The sequence below is a fragment of the Sceloporus occidentalis genome, unplaced genomic scaffold (assembly GCF_023333645.1).
Source record: "Sceloporus occidentalis isolate IW3139 unplaced genomic scaffold, rSceOcc1.0.p SCAF_5, whole genome shotgun sequence".
In the NCBI taxonomy this organism is placed as follows: domain Eukaryota; kingdom Metazoa; phylum Chordata; class Lepidosauria; order Squamata; family Phrynosomatidae; genus Sceloporus; species Sceloporus occidentalis.
The window spans coordinates 20,361,478-20,385,778 of record NW_028316985.1 but is presented as its reverse complement, the minus strand read 5'-3'; the positions used below and the strand labels follow the sequence as shown (position 1 = coordinate 20,385,778).

At 41.7% G+C, this 24,301-nt stretch overlaps 1 protein-coding gene across 2 annotated transcripts in view; it reads right to left on the bottom strand.

Annotated features, from left to right (window-relative positions):
* The window catches only part of LOC149311738 (WASH complex subunit 1-like), a 67,299-nt gene extending 45,227 nt beyond the window's left edge, over positions 1-22,072 (bottom strand). Inside the window, exons 1-2 of one of the 2 annotated variants that reach the window (XM_089526698.1) lie at positions 22,037-22,054; positions 18,899-18,938 (exon numbers count right to left, since the gene is read on the bottom strand). The gene's annotated coding sequence lies outside the window, so the exon portion shown is untranslated. Of the gene's footprint in view, positions 1-18,898; positions 18,939-22,036 lie in introns of both variants that reach the window. The other variant, XM_089526697.1, reaches the window with a different exon arrangement.
* Positions 22,073-24,301: the final 2,229 nt, after the last annotated feature.

Here is a 24,301-nt window from a genome sequence, read left to right as displayed (position 1 = left end):
TGCCATTTTTCTACTCAGACATTAAAAAAGGCCAGAAGTAGCACCATGGCATTGAGAGTAGAGGGGATTGGTGCTTCTTCTAGGTTCTCCCAGGACGAACTAAGCTGTTGCCTTTCACCACACAGTCCAGAGAAGGAGATGGTTCATTTTTTATAACAGTTAATGTACATGCTTTCACAGGCCCATGAATAAGTTGACTCAGATTTTTTTTTTTTTGGGGGGGGGGGGCTGTCAATTTTTTAACTACACTTATACAAAAGTATATATAGTATTTAATAATTTGCATCTCCCCCAAACACTAATTATTTCCTTCTCTCATCACCTGTTCTACCTCTGTTACAGCATTTCCCTATCTCTTATGTCATCTTTTCCCTATTCATAAGCCATCTTTTCTATACCTCTAGTGCAGTGCTTCTCAATTATTTTCTGTCATGCCCCCCCTAGGAAGAAGAAAACATTTTGCGCCCCCCGCGCGACTGTAAATAATATCATTTGCCTATAAAATTGGGCAAACGAGCCCCCCTTTACAGAGCCTTGCGCCCCCCCTGGGGGGCGCGCCCCACTATTTGAGAAGTACTGCTCTAGTGGTTCCCAACCTTTGGTCCTCCAGATGTTTTGGACTCCTACTCCCATAACTCCTGACTGTTGGCCAAGTTGGCTGGGGCCTCTGGGATCTGAAGTCCAAAAGGCAACAATGTGGTACTGCCAAAAATTTTTAAAACCTTTCACTCCTTCTCACTGTGTGCCACTGCTGCCACCAATATGTGATTGTGAGATTCATCCACCCAATTACTTTTCTAGGATGGCAGCCCAATGGGTCCTTTTGATCCCACTACTGCCAGCAATATGTCAAAGGATGGCAACTATCCCACCAGACTGCCACCTAATTTGTGACGTGACACTCAAACTCAGCTTTCACCTCTAGTGTCTCCCACACTATAACTCTCTGGGTCTTCAAATTTCCCGCCAGCTCGGCACCAATTATTTGTTGACAACCACACACCTGCACTTTGATGTGTCCCAAACCTAAAAGACTTTTCTCTCTCTTGGTAGGTAGCATTTTGAATATAATTCTTTAAACACTTCAAACAACTGTTTGTTGAACAAACAAAAAGACTTTATTTACAAATCAGGTTGAATACAGTATATTTCTCAGTGAATGGCTTTCAAGATGGATACGATGTATAAATACTTTAGTAGTTACACAATTTAACAGTTCCTTTTGCTTATCTTTGTAATTGTTTCTTTACAGCCTTATAAATGTTCCTTTACAGTCTAAGTTCTCACATAACCTTTATCTGTCTTCTATATCTTTTAACTCTTCTGGCTATCTGTGACTTCACTAGTCAGAGTGCATTATATCTCCCGCAGCATATTACCACAACACTTTAATCAAGAACTTTTCTTGTCCCTATTTTGAGCATCTGAGGGCCTGAACAGACAGGCCAAAATAAAGCTGCTTCGGGTCACTTTGGAGGTATGCTGTTTAAATGACATACACATCTTAAGAGGCCAGAAGCTGTGCCAAAGCTGTGCTCCAATCCTTAAGACTCATGCGTCATTAGTCTCTTAACTAACTCTGCTCTGTCCCTCTATTTATACTCACATTTCTGGGAACAGCCCCCACCTTAGCTCCCGCTGGCTGTTGCCAACTTTCTAATCTGCCTGTGTTCTCTGCACAGGTGGACGAAAGGTTGGAAACCACTACCTATACTATCTGCCTTCAGTCTGAGGCAAGCTTCAGTTTTGTATCTCCCTGCCTCACCCCCATCACACAGTATTACCTGCATTGTGAATGGTTGGCTCCAGCCGGGCTTGACCAGCTCCTTCCTTCACAAGAACTAGCCAAATATTTGTCTGAATGTGCATAGAGAGAGTAATTAAATCAGTCCTGCTGGCTCACCCCAGACAACTGTTTGACACAACACCTAAGAGGCAAAATTGTCAGCTCTGGATGAAGCCTAACTGCTACTTCAGAAACTAGGGCCAGACTGGAACTGTCAGTTACTTTAAAGAAACCATTAGACACCTTGGCAATGGTTCTCAGCTAGTTCTGTCAGCTTATATTTAAGGCAGGAGACTTAAAAAAAACCTGGCAGGCCCTTTATGACCATTATATTGGCTCTCACTGGCACATTCCTAGAGGTCAAGTTTTCTTAACAGGCAGATACTAAGAAAGTTTAGGCTAGGGGATCTCAAGAAAATTAAGGGCAGGGTAGTACTATCTGCTGGTCAGCATATTTGGCAACTCAAGAAGAAGCTTGCCGTTGTGTGCCTTCAAGTTGTTTCCAACTTATGGCAACCCTAAGACAAACATATCACAAGGTTTTCTTGGGATGAAAGTATATGACTTGCCCAAGCTCAGCCAGTGGGTTCCCATGGCCAAGCAGTGAATTGAACCTTGATCTCTAGAGTCACAATCCAACACTGAAACCACTACACCACACCAGGTATCAAAGAAGAACCGAGATTTGTATATGCATAATGTGACACCAATAAAAAGAAAGAAAGAAAGGACCGAGGAAGAGGCAAAACATGAGTAGAGTAGCTGCTGTGAGAGCAAGCCAAGAAAGGGAGACTCCCCAGGTAGTTCTCTAGGATTGCTTCTGGGCAGAGTAGGTTTACTCTTATTTTATTGTTTATACGTACAGCGCTGTGCAAATCTACAGCACTATATAAATAAAGCATTATTATTATTATTATTATTATTATTAGTAGTAGTAGTAATGGCACAAGACAGTTGGCCAAAAGAAGCACAAAGATGTAAGAAATCAGCCATTATATCATCTTTAGGGATAGGGAATGTTGTTAATTCCACTTTCTACTGCTACAGACTTCTATAACCTCAGGTTTGCTCTGTCTCAGTTAAGAATAATTTTGCAAATTTTGATAAATTCTCCCTCATTTTCACTAAACAAACGCAATAAGTGGAGCTTATTCCCAGCAGGGAGGGCCATGTTGCACCTGTCTGTCATATTGCATATTAAAGTTGGGCATCCTCTGAGAAGGAGTAGAAAAAGTAGAAATCCTAACTAGTTCAATACACAGGGATTCATCCTACTGAAGACTTTTAATGCTCAAGCACTCAAATGCCCTGGGCTGGGACAAATTAAACTTTTGGTTGTAATTGTTCCCTCAATCATTTTTTAAAAAATCTTAAATTATTTCCATTCTGAGCACAAAGAAATGTGGAATTTTTTTTTTTGGGGGGGGGGGGACCCAAAATGAAATGAAATCTCATTAGTCATCTTCTTTGTTGTTTTGTGATCACCAGCCCCAAAGGTTGGACATGTTCCTTTTTGAAACTATAGCTCCCAGTAATTATAGTCCAAAAAGAAAAAGGGGGAACTTTCCCAAATCTTCTCATACCCCTGCATGCCAGATGAAAGTCCCTCGTGAGTAACAGGTAAGAGACTGATCTTTAATTTCAGACAGGATTTAAGAGCTAGATTTTCTATAGTTATGGCTTGGTGGCATAAAAAAAGCTCCAGAGGTAGGTAGTATTTTGCATCATTTTGGCAAGCAATAGGGACACAGCTAATCTAGTCTCAAACATCCCACAGTGACAGAAAAAGAATCAGGTTATTCTGAACATTTTTCTTAAAGCATCCACTTTTTTTTGTTCCTTAGAGCTGTTTAGGCAGTGTGATATTAGCATGCAATTTTTGAACACGCAAATGCTTCTGACGCCACATAGCTAGTCCGTCAAATCCTATCTGCATTGGCCAGTCGATTATTGGTCCTGTTGTATGCATTTGTGTCTATCAGGAGACGCATTATACATTCTGTTTCAAAAGCGCACAAATCAGATAAATCTTGAAGAGTGTGCAGGATAAACTCTGATTCAGCAGAGCTACTCAAGGGTGGAGATGTGTTGGTTGCCAAGTCAAGCAACCTTCAATTTGCATTTATTTAAAATAAGCAAGGAAGTGGCAGATAGCTACGTAAGTCAAAATGAAGGCTGAAAAGGAGGGATAAAGTCTATTTATATCTGGGTTTAATTAATCTGTGTTCCATGGCGTTATTAAGCAGCAATCAGAAATGCAGATGGGACTAAGTTGATTGGCAAGGGTTTCAGTGCACTGAATAATAAGAAATGTTGCCCCTATAAATAGGTCTAATCATCATCTGATGGGTGGAAGCAAGAGATGAAAAAAAGCATAAGTACAGGTGTAATTAGGCCCTCCAGCAGACTGCACTTCACGGCGGTTTGGCTGTTCTCATTACCTGCCACTTAAACGCAGCTCTAGTGCTGATGAGCTGAGACTGGATAAAGAACTTTAGAATGGAGATCAACTTAATTTAAACAGCTTTTGGCCACATTCACTGTCAAAATGCATTCTTCAGCAGCAAAAGAAGCCAGGTGGAATCAGTCTCTGAAGATCTGAAGCGGACAGGTGCCCCAACAGGGATTAGCTCTCCAGCTGTGTCCTCCTTACCCAGTAAGCGAATTAAACTGGGCAGCTCAAGCTCCCCCAGACATGCAAAGAAGTTGGCAGAAAAAGAGAGGAAAACAGCTGGGCAGCACTAAAAGAGCTGGTTGGTTTTTCCCTTGAAAAACAGCCAGGAGCATTGAGCTTGATCACATCACAGAAAGAGGAAGACTAGATTAGGGAGTACAATGGAAGTTTTTAAACCTCCTGCTCCCCAATGGAATAAAGGGTCAGAGCAAATTAACAGGAGGGTAATACAATAACGTAGTAGCTATGGACCCTTGGTTGGCTGCTTAATGACAGAACAGAGACCCTGTCAATCTCCTTTAGGATTTTCTTTTTCTGGGATGTATTGTTGCATGAGTGTGCCACATATTACAATTAAACCATTCTCAAGACCAGTTTGCATGCTGATCTTCTGCAGAAGAGAAAATGAATGATGACGATGCCATTCAGAAAATCTGATTATGCTGATTCCACTCATTCTTAGCTCCCCAAATTCAAAGGCAGAGAGACTTGTACCATGGATTACTTTCCTTCATTCTCATGAGCTTACTATTTATTATTAAAGGAACAGCATTACTGGTTGTTTCATAACCAAGAAAAAGCCACCAGGCAGCATGAGCTTCTAGAGTTGTGAGCTCTCTTCCCTGAAGGAGAAAATGGTATTCATCTTAACACGCATTTGAAAACTAATCAGTTTAAACTGGCGTTCTATGGCTGGTTATTTATTTTCACTGCTTTTTTCTTGCACATTGTTAAAAACAATGTCTTGTTTTAAAGTATTTTACATTTTTACACCATTTAATACCATATTATATATGATTTTTTCATGGAAACTGATATCAGATGTCATGTTATCAAGTAGTATACCAGCATAACAAATGAATAAATAATAAGTATTTGTTAGAAGACTGCTTTAAGGCAATAATTTCCTCAGTGTTTAAAGGCCACACCCTTCTTCTGACTCCACTTGATGACATGAATTGTCTGAATTTTTAGTTTGGTCAATTTAACATATTTTTCTAACTTTGCATGACAGTGGATGGGTTATGATCTATTTAAAAGGTGAATCACTGATCCTGGTGATTTCCAGAAGAACCAATTCATCCTTTTATTTTAGTGGCCAGGAAAGGAATTGGAGAATTGTCCAGTCTCTTTTGTATTCCTGGGGTGGCAGCAAATGTGAGACTAGATTCAGAAATAGTGACTGTGGGCAGCTCAAATGTGACTAAAACTGTTACACACATCCTACTGCTTCTGTATACTCAGCAGGACACAGAATAACTGATGTAGTCCCAGATGTTGCCAGATTATCCCTTTCTCCTCCTTTCTCCTCCTTTTACATACACACAGAACTGGAGAGATGTAGGGTTTAACAGCACCCAGCAAAAAAAGTCTCACTAGAAATGGCTGGCAGGGGACAATGTGACATATTACTTTAGGCTCACACTTTTCTTGCCCTGGAAATCAATAAATTTTAAAATAAAGGCAAGTTGAACTTCCTTAGAGTAGAGATTATCTCTTGAAGGGGTCAATGTAGGTTATAAGAGAGAAAATTGCTTTCCAGCAAAGAGAGAGTAAGTGTGTGTGTGGGGGAGAGGGTTGCTTCATTTAATCCTGCTCTACAGCCACCAAACATGGCTTTGCTATATTCCTTTTTCAGAGGGAGGAAGGGCATTATCACTCTGCTCCTCAGTCTTTAATCTACTGGAAGTGTATGCTTTATGCTTTAAAGCAGGGGTAGGCAGCCTGCGGCCCGCGGGCCGGATGCGGCCCGGCAAGGCCTTGGGACCGGCCCTAGCCCAGTCCTGCCGCCGATTGCCGCCGGGGCCTTTGGCCTCTCACGCGCAGGGGCAAGGGGGGCAATTGTGTATAGACATCTCAGAAACATGCATTAACATTTTTTTAAAAATCAGCAATTTTTTTTGCGTGTCCTCCACTTTTTTTAAAAAAGTGTCCACCATTTGAAAATGCTGTCCTACATTTGTCCCGGTTTATTTATTTATTTAAATTGTTTAAAAATTAATTATTTATTTTTTGGCTCCCCCCCCCCCCCCCAGTTGTCTGAGGGACAGCAACCCGGACCCCGGCTCAAAACAGTTGCCTACCCCTGCTTTAAAGCTAATCAGAGGCTGTCTGCTACTCTAAGTATGACTGAGATAGCATGCAAATTGCAAGGCAGTGTTGTTGTTATGTGCCGTGGTGCATCACTAGGGTGTATGGTCAACACCAGGTAGCACCCTAAGGGTGTGTGTAACATCACTGCTCCCCAAACATCTGCCTTTAGGGAGATATGGGCAGGAGTGTTAACCTATGTCCCTTTAAAATACTGAAGCTCAGCGGAAGAGATGATGAGTGGGATCAAGGCTCAGTGGGAGGAGAAAGCAGAGGATCCAGGTTTATTTAAAATAAAATTTAAATTTTATTTTTTAAAGAAATATTCTTTTTAAATTTCTTTAAAAACATCACATCTTACCAAAATTTTAACTACATGAAGCAATGTACATCTTTCGGCTATGTGTATGTTACTGTACAAAACATTCTGTACTGTGCGATATGGAAGGAGCTCAATAGGAGGGCTACAACATGAGTTACCACTCTGGGGGATGCCAACCCTAGTGACACCACTGTATGTGCCATCAAGTTAACTTTTGCAAATTCAGAATCATGGCTTCTTTAATTGAGTTATGTAAAGTCGAAGGTTTTCATGGCCGGCATCCATAGTTTTTTGTGGGTTTTTCAGGCTATGTGGCCATGTTCTAGAAGAGTTTATTTCTGATGTTTCTGGGTTAATCCACTTGTAATGTTGTGTTCCTCTACCTACCGCCTTGAATTTTGAATTTTACCAAGTATTATTATCTTTTCCATTATTATCGTATTTCATAAATCAAGTCGTCGCTCTTTCTCTTTTTTAAATCAGGCAGATGTATCCAAAGGGTGAGCATAAAAGTATCCCGGCAACATAAATGTATCTGTTTCAAAATATTTTAATCAAATTCTAATCAATCAAAGCAAGAAGTTATGCTACTTCTATGGAATTCAACTTCTTCTCAGCAGAACTGTTCATCTGTCCAACCTATATTTACCTATAAGTGGTTATTCTTGAATAAATTACAAAGAGGAACTCTAGCATGAACTACTGCATTACAACTTATCAAGAAACTCAGTTCCATCACCTGTTGCCTGAATCAACCCAATGAGTTTTAATCCTACTACAGGTATTGCCAATGTTTAGGTGGGTTATTCTCCATCATACATGTTTAAGCTTTTTAATTTGTTGTTTTAACTTCTAGATTGTACACCGTAGGCAGGCTTTTATATATTTTTGATTTACCTGGTTTTGTACAGCGCCATGTACATTTACAGCACTTTATAAATAAAACTAATAATAATAATAATAATAATAACATAACTGCCAGTTTGCAGTGCTTTCATTTCATTTCCCTTTTATTGTACTGTTTACAGTTCTGCAGACGTGTGTGCAATCATCCTCAGTTTGTATCTACCAACTTAGGATAACACGTCATGCAACTAACAAAGTAGATTTGAATACATGAATGATGGTGTCTTAATAAAAGTGTCAGTGGCCTGTTACAGACATCCAAAATAAAGCTGCTTCGAGTCACAGTGGAGATATGGTGTTTCAATGATGCATGCGTCCTAAGAGCCCAGAAGCCACACCAAAGCCACACTCCAGTCCTTAGGGCTGGAGCGTGGCTTTGGTGTGACTTCTGGACTCTCAGGACGTATGCATTATTGAAACACCATACCTCCACTGTGACTCGAAGCAGCTTTATTTTGGCTGTCTGTAACAGGCCAGTCTTTCAGATACCACAAGAGTTTTTGGCTGCAACAACTACCCAACTACCCAACACACCTACTCCTACAGAAAGCATTTTATGTTGAGGGTCCACTGTGAGGGTACAGGCTGAGTATCCCTTATCCAGAATTCTAAAACCCAAAATACTCTAAAAGCCAAAATTGCCCATCTGGGTGACTGCAACCTTTGCTTTCTAATGGCTCAGTGTACACACACTTTGTTTTAGGCACAAAATTTAAAAAAATATATTTATAAAATTACCTTCAAGTCATATGCATAAGGCATATACAAAACATAAATGATTTTCATACTTAGACTTTGGTTCCATCTCCAAGATATCTACCTCATTGTTGTGGTTAACTGCCTTTGAGTCGTCCCTGGCTCATGGTGACACTGGATGAGACATCTCCAAGCCTCTGTAGTCTCCACTGCTCTGCTTAGGTCCTGCAGACTTAGTTCTGTGGCCTCCATGATTGAGTCTAGCCCTTTTGAGAAATTCCCATCCGTCTTGCACTCCCTTCTCTTTTAGTATTCCTGGCCATGGGATCACCCCCAGTATTTCTCTAAGTTTTCTAGAATCAGCTTTCTTAAAGTCTAGAATGTGTGTCTGACTATGCCTGGCTTCTCCTTTCCATTGTATAACAAACTCCAGGAGTACATGATCACTCCCACCTAAGGATCCCACCACTTGCACTCCATCTCTGTTGGTTAGGATCAGATCCAAAATAGCTGATTCCCTTATTGCCTCTTCCACCTTTTGGACAATGAAATTGTCTCCAAGGCAAGTGAGGAATTTGCTAGATCTTGAGAATTTGGTGTCATAATCTTTGCTTCCAGGTAGAGTTCAGGCTTGATCTGCTCAAGGACTCATTTGTTTTGTCTGTTTGGCTGTCTGTCCACAGTACCCTCAGCACTCTTCTCCAGCACCACATTTCAAATGAGTTGATTTTCTTCCTATCTGCTTTCTTCATTGTCCAGCTCTCACATCAGTACATAGTGATGGGGAATATAATGGCTTGGAGAATTCTAACTTTAGTGCTCAGTTGTATACCTTTACACTTTAGGATCTTATCTAGTTCTTTCATAGCAGCTATTCCCATCCCAAGTCTTCTTATTTCTTGGCTGCAGTCTCCTTTCTGATCAATGTTTGATCCAAGGTACAGGAAATCTTTAACTAACTTGATTTCCACAGTATCTAAAATGAATTTATGATGCTCATCATGGTCATTATTTTTGTTTTCTTTATGTTCAGCAGTAACCCTGTCTTTGCTGCTCTCTCATTATATATAGGAAAATACTCCAAAATGTGAACAAACCTAAGACACTTCTGGTCCTAAGCATTTCTGATAAAAGAGACTCAATCGGTATGTAGGAGATGCTGCCTGGCCTAATTCAACCCTACTTGGAATGTTACCGTTCAGCAGTAACCAAACTAAATTCAGCTCTCAGGGAAGGGGTTGATGACTTTAAAAAAATATACCTGAGAAGTGTTAAATATTTTGCTTCAGCTGAATAGATTTATATCATGTTGATGCATGAAATGAATTGTCAAAAGCTTTGACATTTTCATTAACTCCTCCAATTTGGGAAGTGCAAACCTTACAGTGACAGGCAATTTACAGCAGTAGCAGCAGCAGACTTGTGAGGGCATCACCTCATTAAGGTATTCGGATTACACACTTCCCTTCAAACTGTACCTTGAGAGACAGCCTCAGCTCTGTGTACTCCCTTCTCTGCCCATTTCCCAAACCAGAAGTGTGTGACAGAAATGAGATCCTACTTTGATTTAAAACATGGGGATTCCTTAAACCTTGCACTATAGCGAGTGAAGCAAGGGAATATGAACTCTTAAGGCCAACTCCAAATGCCTCTATGAGAACAATCCAGAATAGAGAACATCATCAGGCAGATGAATTGGAGACCTAACTAGCAGCACCAAATATTGGCCAGTATAGAAGATGGCTGACCTAGATTCTTCCTCCTGGAAGTAGAGAGATGCTCCAAAGAAATGGAAACCAATTGAGATCAAAACTGTGAGATACATACTATCTTCTCAGTGGAGCTTGTTCTCAAGAGGAATCCACTGAATGGTATTACCTGTACTTCAGACCAAGCATTTTATATCCCTTAATGCACTATCTTTAAAGAAAATCGTTCAAATTGTAAAGTTGTTTGAGAAGCTCACAGTGAGTGAAGTTATCACCTCCTGCCACTCCACTCCACCCCACCCCACCCTTCAGGAGGACTAATGGAATGAGAGGAAACTGGAACCTCACTGCTTTCCTAGTGATCCTACACAAGATACCTGGAAAGCTTAAATCAGAAGATTTAATTCCACCCCACTGTCAGTATGATTGTGTGGCCAGTAGCCCATCAAACAGCTGAGACCCCAATCATGCTTGGGTAGTAGATGTGGGAATGACTTTTTTGGCACCATTTCAACCTAACAGCTCACCTCTGTTTGATGGTCTATTGGGAGCTTAACAGCCCTGGGGAGCCCTATGTACTCTTTTTCCTGATGGTTGTGATGCAGGTTTCTTCAGGAGTGGCAGCTTTGGTCACCCGTGGTGGAGTACAAGCACAAACACAAGCAGCCTCTGAGGGTCACATACAGGCCATGAGCTGCTTAGTGCATCATCGTTGCCTTTTTGGAAGGAATAGTCATTGCCACATCTCTTGATCTAAAGTTGTGTATTTCTGGGTCCAGGGAGAAAGAGAAAGTAATTAATTATGCATCCAGTTTCTCTTTTATAATATATGTGTGTGTGTTGCTCGGAGCAACTTCTTTGCTAGTATTTTATATTCTTTTGTTAGGAGGCAATTTCTAGAAAATACATGTATTCTTCTGGAAGGCAATGATTTGAGGGCTGCAAAATATGTTAACGCAGTTACAGGAAATTTGAGTTCAGCATATAGAAATCATTATTGTGTGCCTAGCTATCTTATTCAGTATTTAATATCCCAGAAGTGTTTTTTAAAAAAATAATCAGATTTATTATGTTCTAACTATAGAATAAATATTTACATTACCTTTGTATTCTGTCTTTTGGCTCCTCACAAGGCCACCTTAAGGGCTTAAATCATCACTATTTCTAATCCATTAAAAAGTTCAACAAAAACACTAGCTAGAAACCACATATTAAAAACTCACCATAGGGAGAGGAAACCAATGATTTTATTTAACAAAAGGTTTGGTAATGTGTTGAAATACCAATCTGTTGTTCATACCTCTCCTCAAGTCGACTCTGACCTATGGTGACCCTATGGATGAGATAACTCCATGATCCTCTGCCCTCCGCTGCTCTGCCCAGCTCCTGCAAACTCAAACTTTAGATTATATATGTCTTTAACAGAGTCCATCTACCTAGCATGTGGCCTTTCTCTCTACTTCTCTCCACCTTTCCTAGCATTATTATTTTTTTCCAATGATTCATGCCTTTTAGTGATGTTTCTGAAGTACAACAACCTCGGTTTTATCATCTTGGCTTCCAGGGAGATTTCTGGCTTGATTTGCCCTAGGACCCATTTGTTTGTCATTTTGGCTGTCCATGGTATCCTCAGCACTCTCCTCCTGCACCATATCTCAAATGAATTGAATCTCTTTCTATCTTAAAATAAATAAAACTTTTTTTATTTATATCCTGCTTTTCTGTGACAAGACAATCAAAGCGGCTACAACATGTTAAAATCCACATTTACAAATTTATGTCCCAAATTCCCCCCCCCCCTTAAAACAGGATTAAACAAATTACAATTAAAACATCTATTAAAAACACAATAAAATACAGCGAGGACAGAGCGGTGGGCTGATACATGATGCGGGGGGCAGTCATTCTGTGGCCGGGCACTTTTATTCAGGAAAGGCCTGCCGGAAGAGATCCGTCTTGACAGCTTTTTTAAAGCTGTCTAAGCTGGCAATTTGACGGATCTCATCTGGCAGACCATTCCATAGTTTGGGAGCAATTGCAGAGAAGGCCCTCTGGGAGGTAGCAGTTAGTCTGGTTTTTAAAGGCTGCAATAGATTCCTCCCAGAGGACCTGAGGGTGCGGGGTGGATTATATGGAAGCAGCTGATCCTTCAAATAGGTTATAACCAACACCTTGTACTGTGCCCAGAAACTAATAGGCAGCCAGTGAAGAGATTTTAAGATGGGTGTTATTCAGTCACTCCTAGTTTTTCCGGTGACCAGCCTGGCTGCCATATTTTGCACTAGTTGAAGTTTCCGGACTAGGCACAAGGGTAGCCCCATGTAGAGCGCATTACAGAAATCAAGTCTTGAGGTTACCAGTGAATGTACAACAATTTCTAGGTCCTTTACTTCCAGGAAAGGGCGCAGCTGGCGTATCAGCCAAAGCTGATAACAGGCGCTCCTGATCGCCGCATTCACCTGATTTCTCATGTGAAGCGACGGATCTAGGAGCACCCCCAGACTGCGAACACAGTCCTTTGTGGAGAGTGTGACCCCATCTAGGACTGGAAGTTGCAACTCTATACCTGGTTTGGGGGCCCCTACTGTAAGTACCTCCGTTTTGTCTGGATTCAGCCTGAGTTTGTTTTTCCTCACCCAGCCCATTACCGCTTCAAGACACTGATTGAGAGGAGAAATGCTATCTGTTGTCATAGCTGCTGATCGGGACATGGAGAAATATATTTGGGTGTTATCAGCGTATTGATAACACCCTACCCCATGTCTGCGAATGATTTCCCCCAGCGGCTTCATATAAATGTTGAATAGCATCGGGGACAGTATGGCGCCTTGAGGAACGCCACATTTAAGCTCCATTTTCAAGGAGCGACTGTTCCTGAGCATCACCCTCTGGAATCAACCCGAGAGGAAGGACCGGAACCACTGGAGTGCAGTGCCACCGATTCCTAACTCTCCCAGGCGTTCCAAGAGGATGTCATGATCCATTGTATCGAAGGCCGCTGAGAGGTCTAGAAGCACCAACAGGGTCACACTTCCTCTGTCAATGCCTAGACGAAGATTGTCAGCCAGAGCAACCATGGCAGTCTCCACTCCATATCCTGTCCTGAAGCCGGTTTGAAATGGGTCTAGATAATTGGTTTCATCCAAGATGACTTGGAGTTGAAGGGTGACAGCCCTCTCAATCACCTTGCTCAAAAATGGCAGATGGGATACAGGCCTGTAGTTCTTCATATCCAGGGGGTCCAGGGAAGGTTTCTTCAGGAGCGGTCTAACAACCGCTTCCTTTAAGCAAGTTGGAACACAACCTTCCCTAAGGGATGCATTGATGACATCTCTGAGAAATCTTATTTTTTAACTGCCCAGCTCTCACATACATATGTGGTAATACAGAATACAATAGCTTGTATGATTCTAACTTTTATGCTGAGTTGTACATCTTTGCATTTTAGGATCTTTTCTAGTTTTTTCATAGCTATCCTTCCCATTCTTAATCTTCCTCTGATTTTCTGGCTGCAGTCACCATTCCCATTGATACTGGATCCCAGATATGAGAACTTTTTTACTATTTCTATTTCCTCATTGTCTAGGTCGAATTTGTGTAGATTCTCCCTGGTCATTGTTTTTGTTTTCTTTATGTTCAGCAGTAAGCCTGCCTTTGCACTTTCTTCCTTGATCGTTCTAAGTGCACCGTAGTTGTTCCAGGTCTGGAAAGCTTTCTTCCAGTATTATGGTGTTGTCTGCGTATCTTAGATTGTTGGTATTCCTTCCTCCAATTTTCACTCTTCCTTCTTCTGTGTCCATATAGAACAAAGATGCTCTGCATATAAGTTGAACAGGTAGGGTGATAAGATGCAGCCTTGTTTGATCCCTTTGTCAATTGGGAACCATTCTGTTTCTCTATGTTCTGTTCTGACACCTATAAAGAGGGCTAAATGGTACTGCTGGGCAGAAATTTTTACAAACTGGACACTATAAATGAAAATGCCCTGACCTTGCACCTCAACCAACCATATCTCTGAAGGTAGTTTAACATGATCCAGAGTCTTTTATGACAATGACAACCAACAAGCAGGTTTGTGTGAAATAAGGTGGTCCTTCAAAGTGCAGTTACAGATAGCTATGAAGTATTATCGTTCTAAAGAAAGAATAAGTGCCACATAGGTACTGTTAAAGGAAAGAACATGGCTATAAAATGAAGTTACATACTATCTAGAAAGCTTTTTTCTACTGCCACTAGTATTTCTGCTGCACAACAAGCTTTTAATGAACAAATTAGGACAATAAGAAGAAAGAATAATAGAAAGATGATGTTTAAAGATAAGATACAGTATTACTAATGGTCAAGAATACTTTACAGTGGCCTGTTACAGACTGCCAAAATAAAGCTGCTTCGGGTCTCTTTGGAGGTATGCTGTTTAAACGATGCATGCATCCTAAGGATCCGGAAGCTGCACCGAAGCTGCACTCCAGTGCTTAGGAATGGAGTGTGGCTTTGGTGTGACCTCCGGACTCTTAGGACCCATGCATTATTTAAATAGCATACCTCCAAAGAGACCCAAAGCAGCTTTATTTTGTCAGTCTGTAACAGGCCAGTATTTTGTTTAAAAAGATATAACACTTAAGAAGAAGAGTGGGAAAGAAGTCCACTCAGCCCACAAAAGAAGTATGCAGATGTAAAGTGAAATAAAATAGCTACACATGACATCCAGATTTTTTTTTCAGGCATGACACGATCAGCCCATGTTTTATGACTCATATGTGTACTTATATAAGGAACCAGTCGGCTTCTGTAAAGGAAAATATAGCTTATACACTCAAAGATAGTGAACAAACAAGGGGGGGATGAGGGTAAAAAGTAGAGAAGGAATTGGGACCAAACAACTGAGTGGAGGAGCAAAAAAGCATCCTCCTACTTCTGCTGATGCAACTAAAGTTCTGTTCAGCAGCAGCAAAGCCAGCCACAACTATAAACTTGCCAAAGGCTGTAGAGCTTCAGTAGAGCGGAACATATTCGACAGAGGAAGAGAAACTGGCCGACAAATATAAAGCTACACAAAGGAGCCAAAGTAATCAATGTAAATAAGGCAACAGGAACAAATTAGTGCAGGCAACAAGGCTTCGAGACTGGAGCTGATATTCATGAACACTAAGAGAGGCAGGCTGGCAAACAGGCATGCAAGCGAAATAAAGTCTTTGAAGGAACTTTATTGTGACTGGTCCTGGAGATTCTGCCATCAGGAGAAAAGAATCTTTAGTCTCTGAATCTCAGCTCCAAAGTAAAGACTTAGATCTATGGCTGATTAGAGTGGCAACTACAGCAGACAGTGGGCTGATCTTTTCCCATCCAAACCACTGATAATGGAGGACTCTTCTTAGGGGTTCTTCAGACCAGCTATTAAGGCCAGGCTGGGGGTGGAGTCGGGGCATTCCATCCACATGAAGTATGCCCTGACTGCCCCAGGGCACCGTGACACTGTGCACCACTCCACACAACGTATAGTGTCATGGTGCTCCTCCGGCCAAAGGACCGCTGTATAGCTGTGACACCACAGCTATTGTGCCCTGGAAAGGCTGGATCAGGGCTGTGGTGTGTGGTTGCCGCAGCCCTGATCCGGCTAAGAAAGGGGGGGCATCACGCCGTCCCTGTATGTACAGCCCCTTACTTTGCAATAAACACAAATCAAAACAAATGTGCATACTCTCTCCTGCAATCTATGACCAATCAAAACAAATGTGCATACTCTCTCCTGCAACCTATGATTAATCAAAACAAATGTGCATACTCTCTCCTGCAACCTATGACCAATCAAAACAAATGTGCATACTCTCGCCTGCAACCTATGACCAATCAAAACAAATGTGCATACTCTCTCCTGCAACCTGTGACCAACTATCAAGGACCTGAAGCCTCACTGCAATCACAACAAGAATGGCAACAGGCGATTGCAAGAAAAAGTGACTGTCATAGCATGTATACAGAATGTAACCTTATAAAGAGTCTATCTTGCTCAATACTATCAAATTCTGACTGACACTGGCTCTTCTAGCCTTTCATGACATTCTTTGCTGGTTTCCCACCCAAGTACTGACCAGTCTTAATCCTGCTTAATTTCCAAAATTGTGTGTAGTCGTTTCTCACCGATGGCAACCCTAAGGCAAACCTTTCTTGGTCTATTTGGTAAGATTTATTCAGAGGAGGGTTTGCCTTTGCCTCCCTCTTAGGCTAAGAGAGGATGGCTTCCCCAAGGTCACCCCATGGGTTTCCATGGCTGAGCAGGAATTCAAACCCTGGTCTCCAGGGTCATAGTCCAATGCTCAAACCACTACACCACACTAGTCCCTCCAAAATTAGAAGAGATCAAATGTGGACAGGGCAGTACAGGAGGAATGCCAAATGAGTGACAATGAGACGCTACAAGAAAACCAGAGAAGAGCTAAAAAGTACAATTTCATCAGCTGTCCTACAGAGTGGGGTATAAATAATAATAATAATAATAATAATAATAATAATAATAATTGTTATTATTACATCCCTTAATGTCCCCTTCCCTTATTTTATCTCCTCACTGCCAATCCTCCAGATGCCCACTCTATTTCGGTCCATTATTGGTTCCTCTTACCATCTTAACATTGTTTGTATTTCAGTTACATGCAGCATATGAATGTGGAAAGCAGTGAAATACAAAGGTCATGGAAGAAAACCTAGACGCAAAGTGAAGATAAAGATGAGAATAAATTCTAACTAAGCAGGACTGTGGGCTGTGCAGCACCACTGGCATTCCTCCTGTAGTAGAGCTGGAATCTTTCTGTGAAGAGGGAGGACTAGGAGAGTTTCTGACTCCGCAACAGGCCAGAAACACAAGGGGAAGTCTGTGCTCTATAATAAGCAACAAACGGGCTCTATAACAAAATATTGCAGTGTGGAATACTCCTCAGATTTCTTGCCACCTGTTTGTCTGCTATGCCTCTTTCTAAAATATTCCACTCCTCACACCAAATGCTACTCTGTGTTCTCTGACCAATGAACATGCTCTTTGGGCAACCTAGGAGGCTGCCCTCCCTATTTCCCCCCCTCTGAAGACTATATATTTATGTAAACTTTAATATTCTTGCCTAATGATAAAACCCTTATGGCTGGTTTATGTTCTTCAGCTATGTAAGGATCAGCAATTGGAGAAGCAGCTTACTATAGTCAGCACTCCACATCTGTAGCTTTGACTTTGCAGGTTTGATTATTCATGGATTTGATTAATGTGTTCTCTCTAGGAATCTCTAGGTCAGTGATGACGAACCAATGGCACTCAGTGCCCTCTCTGTGGGCACACATGCTGTAGCCCTAGCACAGAGTTTGCCAGAGTTTCTTACTAGAATGCCAGAGGAACATGGCACTTAGCAATAAATAAGTGGGGTCTGGGTTGCAGTTTGGGCACTCGGTCTGTAATAGGTTCACCATCACTGCTCTAAGTCCTCCTGGTGGTCAACATTCACCAGATGTTGCAATGGAGGACCTAGAGAGTCCTAAATAGAACACTTCTCTAGGCATTTGTAGGTCTTCCAAAGCAATTCTATAGCCAGCCTTTGGCAGAAGTTGACCACAGAGTTGCACTGGAGGACCTAGAGATTCCTAGAGATGTGTTCTCTCAAGTTTAAAAAAAACAGCGTTATTTTATTTGCAGTTTTCCACTTTCATGGGGATCCTACTCCCCTACCCCAGCGAATATGCTCCCTCTACATTATATTATAAAGGTGGGGTGGGGTCTGTGTGACCATACAGATATTGTTAAATTGTAATTCCCAGCTATCCTAGTCAGCACAGCCCGTGGTGAAGAACTCTGGGAATCACAGATCAACAACATCTGGAGAGCTGCAAGATTCCCACCCTTTTACACAGAAAATAGTAGAACAGGCAATCTAAACACTGGCAGTTTATGCGCATTGGAGACCTTCCAACATTGCAAAGAAACCTACTGCAATTATAAAGCTACACTAGAAACAGTTCTCTTTATCAAGTTACAGCAAAACTGTGAACAGATCTGGAAACTTCATTTTTATTTTACCAGCAACATAAACATTCATGACTCTTAAGATACCATATTAAACTTGCCTCTTTTGGGGTATTATTCAGCTGCTCAGCATTTCATGTACAAACATTTCATAATCACAGGTGTTTAGGTCAGCACTGAAAACATTTGCAGCTGATGTGGATTTTCTAACAGCATTTTCCACAGTACTTCTGCCTTCCAGCAATCCCCCACTGAACACAGAGCTAAATTTTAAAACCACTGCAAAATGTTATTAACAGCTTTCAGGTTTTTATTATTATTTTGAACAGTGCAGAATCTACAAAGGCATTTGTTTCATGAACATTAGTAAAGAGGTAATTGGAGGGGTGGGTAATGACACAGAAGACGTCTGTCTCAAAATGTAGGTACCACTGACGGTAGGTAGCAAAATTATTTCAAGAAGAACCACTCAGTCACTAATTCTACCCAGATTATCCCTAGACAGCAGTTCAATTCTCCAGTGTTGTTTAAACGGGGTCCCTGAGTTGGCATGCACTGCCCCAGGCAAGGCCAATAGATGATGGATTCCCAAGGGTTGTTTAGTTCAAAAGTGAACAAAGAAAATTGGTGCTCAAGCGTGACCCATCTTCCCCTTCCCCAATAGCTATGAGAACTGAGCAAGCAGATTCGTAACAGAGGAAAATTCACTCACCCAGTCTTCTCATATCTTGTTCCAGCCTCAAACTGCCAAGCTAATACAAAAGGTATGTATCAAGGTTACTAATACAATTCCACCCCTTCTGTAATACTGGACAGCTGTTAGCATTTGGCCATGATGCCCAAAAGGACTCCAAAACCCATGCACATAGTAGCAGATGCCAAACTCTCTACAATCAGATAAGTGGCTATTTGCAACTCTGTGTTGCAGTGTAACCAGTCACCCACCTGGCTACAACAACCCTGTGTTGTAGCAAAGTATTCAGTAGAACTGTATATTCAAAATAATATGAACATGCAACAGTAAAAGAAGATTTTAAAAGAGGAAAAGAAGTTAGACAAAATGCTGCCAGTCTTAATTGTATCTCTGATGGCAGGTACCAACAAATATTAATCAGAGCTCTGGAACTAGCTGGAGACCTGGGTAAAAAAGATACAGACAGCCAACACTCAACAGCTTTACTTGAATATCTCAAACAGTAGGCTTTTGCACAGAGAGAAAGGAAGCATTACTGGAGAGATTATTCTGCTATCTACTGCCAAGATATATGGGACTGCATTTATATCCCACCTTTTCTTCAAAAATCTCAATTGCAGAGTATAGAGTTCTCCTCTTCCACACTTTATCCTCACAAGCACCATGTGAAGTAGGCCAAGCTGGAAGAGAGTGTAGCTGGTTCAAGGTCATCCAGTGCTTTTCATGGACTTCCTAAATCCTAAGATGAAAACCTGGATGTCCTAAACCTCAGTCTAGCACTCTGACCACTACACCACCGTAGCTCTCAAGATGTGACAGTTAAGACTGAGGGCTTGTCTACATTACCTGTAAACCTCAAATGCCCCCTGGGTTGGCTGTGCGATCTTTACACTATGCAGCCCCAAACCCCCAAGTCAGGTCCAATCTACTAACACAACACCAGGACCTGATTTGGGGTTTCCAGCCCAGCATTAAAAGACTTATTTGCTGTGGGATTTCCAGGAAAGTCAGAGCAAAACACTGCAACGAAGGGCAGCTCCCCATGCAGTCTCTGTGAGAATCCCTGCCATGTTGCTCTGTGGACATGAGTTGCTCTAAGGTCAGAACGAGGATGGGCATCTTCACAGGTCAGAACTCATGTTCACAGACTGCCTGTTGATTTCAGAAAACTGACAGCATGATTTTTGGGGGGAGGGAATTCAGGTGGAATTCAGGGTACAATACTCTGGGGCAACTGGCAAATGTAGACAAATCCTCAGGCACATATTTCCTAAAGCTTTCTTCTGAAAACAATGTTCTGAATGACTTGCGCCTACCATCATATTTCCCACATCCCAAGAAAACAAGGGAGAAGTAAGATGTACCATTATGTGTAGCCATGTTAATCACTTGCAGAACACCTTAAAGAAGTGTTTTGCAAACTTTGGTCCCAAACTAAAAGCATGTTCAAATGCATCCCCAAGGTGTCACATTATAAGGCTGTTTCCCTCCATTTTGGGTTTTTTCTCTTCTTGTCCCCCAGTCATCATTATACCATTATTGTAGTGTTGTTATTTTTATAAGCCACTGTCCCTATTGTGTCCAGTTCTGGGCGCCACAATTCAGAAAGGACATTGAGAAACTGGAGTGTGTCCAAAGGAGGGTGAATAAAATGGCGAAGGATCTTGAAACCATGCCCTGTGAGGAACAATTCAGGGAGCTGGGGATCTTTAGCTTGGAGAAGAGAAGGTTAAGAGGTGATATATAGCCCTGTTTATATACATGAAGGGATGTTATATTGAGGAAGGAGCTAACTTGAAGATGCCAGCCACAGATGCTGGCGAAACGTCAGGAAGAAACTCTTCTAGAACATGTCCAGATAGTCCAAAAGACCCACACAAAACTAAAGCTAGATCAGCTCCCCTCCCTCCATTCAGGAACCCCATTTAGGAGAGCTATGGCCATAAACATCCTGATATGATACATAATACTTCTGAAAATGGAAGTCTCGGCAACTGATTCAGTTTTCTCTAGCAGCACAGAACTGTGGCTACAGCTCTTCCAGCTGGTGCTTAAAAGTATGTTTGAGTTGTCCAGTACATCTGTGCGCATGTGAGGATGTTCCCTATACAGGAAAGCCTTATTCCAAAAGCACAGGTGCAGACACCAGTCCTCCCCTTTCTTTCCAGGAAAACAGCCTTGGCTGTATTTAAGAAACAGGAAAACTAAACTCTGTCACAACAACTTCTGAGGGCAACACTGTATGTGCAAAGGGACACTCCAGCCCTGTATGCTTTGAGGATGCAAAGGTTTGTTGGTGGTGGGTCAAGACTCATCCAGCAATCCTTCCCTGAATGACTGGACTCCCAAAATAGTAAGACCACCCTGTCTGCCCAGACCCACTTTTAGCGTCTGCCTATCTTTTAACTCTTTTAACTAATTTTAAACTGAACACTTGTAACTTTATTGTTTTTGAATTGTAACTAAATGTTCTGTTTCATGTTGGCGGTGGGTTGGGGGGGATTGTGATATTTTATGATTTACTATATTGTGTATTTTACTATTTTTTACTGTAACCCGCCTCAATCCGCAGAGATAGGTGGGCTAAATACTATTATTATTATTATTATTATTATTATTATTATTATCCACCCCAAAAGCTCTGCTCTGTGCCCCACAGCAAACCCCACTTCCCAGAATTCCACAGCCTTGAGCCAGGGCAGTTAAAGCGGTCTCAAACTGGGTTATTTCTGCAGTGTGTTTTGCTCTTACACATCAGAGGCACTAAGGTTAACCCTGTTGTTGTTGTTGTTGTTGTTGTTGTTGTTGTGTGCCTTCAAGCCGTTGCCAAAAAATCCCAAAAACCAAACTTTGGTCCGAAAAACACACACTGCAGAAATAACCCAGTTCGAGACCGCTCTAACTGTGCCCTGGCCCAGTGCTAGGGAATCCTGGGAATTGTAGTTTATTCTGGCACCTGAGCTCTCAATGACAGAGAAGGCTCAATGCCTCAAAAAACTACAGTTCCCAGAATCCCCTAACATTGAGCCAGGGGAGTTAAAGCGGGTTATTCCTGCAGTGCAGCCAACGTCTGGGGGGCTCCCCAAACCCTGAGGTGGATAAATATACGGATAAATAAACTGCTGAAGAGCTGGAGCCCCGTCGCTTCGCTCTCACCTGGAATGAGAAACCTCTGCCGCCTCCGCTGCGGGCAACGTCCGCTCAGGAGCAGCACTTCCGCCCCTACAGTGACGCTAGGACGCTTCTGCGTGATTCCCACTTCCGCCCTTACATAACGTCGCTTTGCATGCTACGGGTCCTCCTTTGGGCCCTAAAGGTCCGGTGTTACGGTTCGCGTTTGCTGCCCTTCTCTTACAGCTGCTGCAGCCAGAAGTGGGAGAAGTAGTTACTGCCTCACCCACATTAATGTTACTTTGTTGATTGATGTTACTACATTAATTTGTGGGCACAGCTTCTCAGAATATAAGGCTGGTGTTGGACATTTTTTAAGGGCCTCACCCAAACAAGGCCTTGAAGTTCACAAACATTTACCTGAATGCCTTTACTCTTTAGATTATTATTATTATTATTATTATTATTTATTGTAAAGTCACAAACCATTAAAACACTGAAAACAGGATCAAAACTTAAGACCAGGGTAATATGAAGAGTTGTTTAAAATGGTTTTCTTTTAAAGCATTTAATACATTTGGTATTGATTAATACAATTGTATTATTATAACTATTATTTTATAACATTATTATAATAATATATAATATATAATAATAATAATAATAATAATAATTTTATTGTCTTATATCCTGCCTTTCTCCCAACATAGGGACTCAAGGCAATGAATTATAAGAAGACCAACCCCAAGTATTATCTATGTGGCCGAATCATAATTTCTTCTGTGCCTCTAAGTCATTTTTTAAAAACCTTTGGGCAGCCCTGAGGCAAACTTATTGTAGGGTTTTCTTGGCAAGTTCCTTCAGAGGGGGTTTGCCCTCTCCAACATCTGGGGCTGAGAGAGTGTGACTTGCCCAAGGGCACCCATTGGGTTTACATGGTAAGAAAGAGTCTACAAGCTAGGAGAGGCTGCTGCAGTTTGATTTTTAAATGTAGAATCATAGAATCATAGAGTTGGAAGAGACCAAAAGGGACATCCAGTCTGACCTCATTCTGCCATGCAGGAAATCACAATCAAAGCATCCTTGACAGATGGCCATCCAGCCTCTGTTTAAAGACCTCCAAAGATGGAGACTCCACTGCACTCTGAAGGAGTGTGTTCCACTGTCAAACAGCCTTTACTCTCAAGAAGTTCCTCCTAATGTTGAGGTGGAATCTCAACACAAGCTTGCTCCCTCCTCCTCAATATGACATCCCTTCATGTATTTAAACAGGGCTATCATATCACCTCTTAACCTTCTCTTCTCCAGGCTAAACATACCCAGCTCCTTAAGTCGTTCCTCATAGTCGCTCTCCTTTGGACAAGCTCCAGTTTTTCAACATCCTTTTTAAATTGTGGTGGAACTGGACACAATATTCCAGGTGGGGCCTGAATGTTCCAGTTTTTCTCTCCTCCTCCCAGTTTCCCCTCTTCTGTCCTCAGTTTACTTCAGTTAATAATAATAATAATAAATGTATTTATATCCCACCTTTCCATAAGGATCAAGGATCAAGTTGCTTCAAACTGAGTCCAAAGTGCAAAAGTAGTATTGCACTCAACTCACAAAGGGGAGAGAAAGTGGAATCTTGCCCTTCCCAGTAGGCTCTGGCAAAAGCAAACACTGGCAGCCTCTCCTAGTTTGTGTGTCTTTCTTAATTAACAACTTTTGCCATCTTGACTATGGACAGGCGAAATAGGGCAAAATTGGGGGTTTAAACAGCACAATATCGAAATTAAGATTTTCACACAATGTCACTATTAAACAGGCAATAAACAGCAACAAATCATTCACAGGGAAATCCCAAAAATGATTTGTTGATATTTATTGCCTATTTAATTGCGATGTGTGTGAAAATCCTAATTGCATAAAAATCCAAGCGATGTGTGTGACAATCCTAATTGCAGAGCATAGCTCTGATGTTGTTTGGCCACAGGTGTCCCAAGTTTCATCTGTGAAATGTTGGAGAGTAAGAGCCTGAACAGACAGGCCAAAATAAAGCTGCTTCAGGTCACTTTGGAGGTATGCTGTTTAAATGATGCATGCATCCTAAGAGTCCAGAAGCTGCACCAAAGCTCACTTCAGTCCTTAAGACTGGAGCATGGCTTTGGCGCGGCTTCCGGCCTCTTAGGATGCATATGTCATTTAAACAGCACGCTTCCAAAGTGGCCTGAAGCAGCTTTATTTTGGCCTGTCTGTTCAGGCCCTATGTTAGTTTTCTGACTGCGTCATTAGTACAGTGGTCCCTCCGCATTCGCTGGGGTTAGGGGTCAA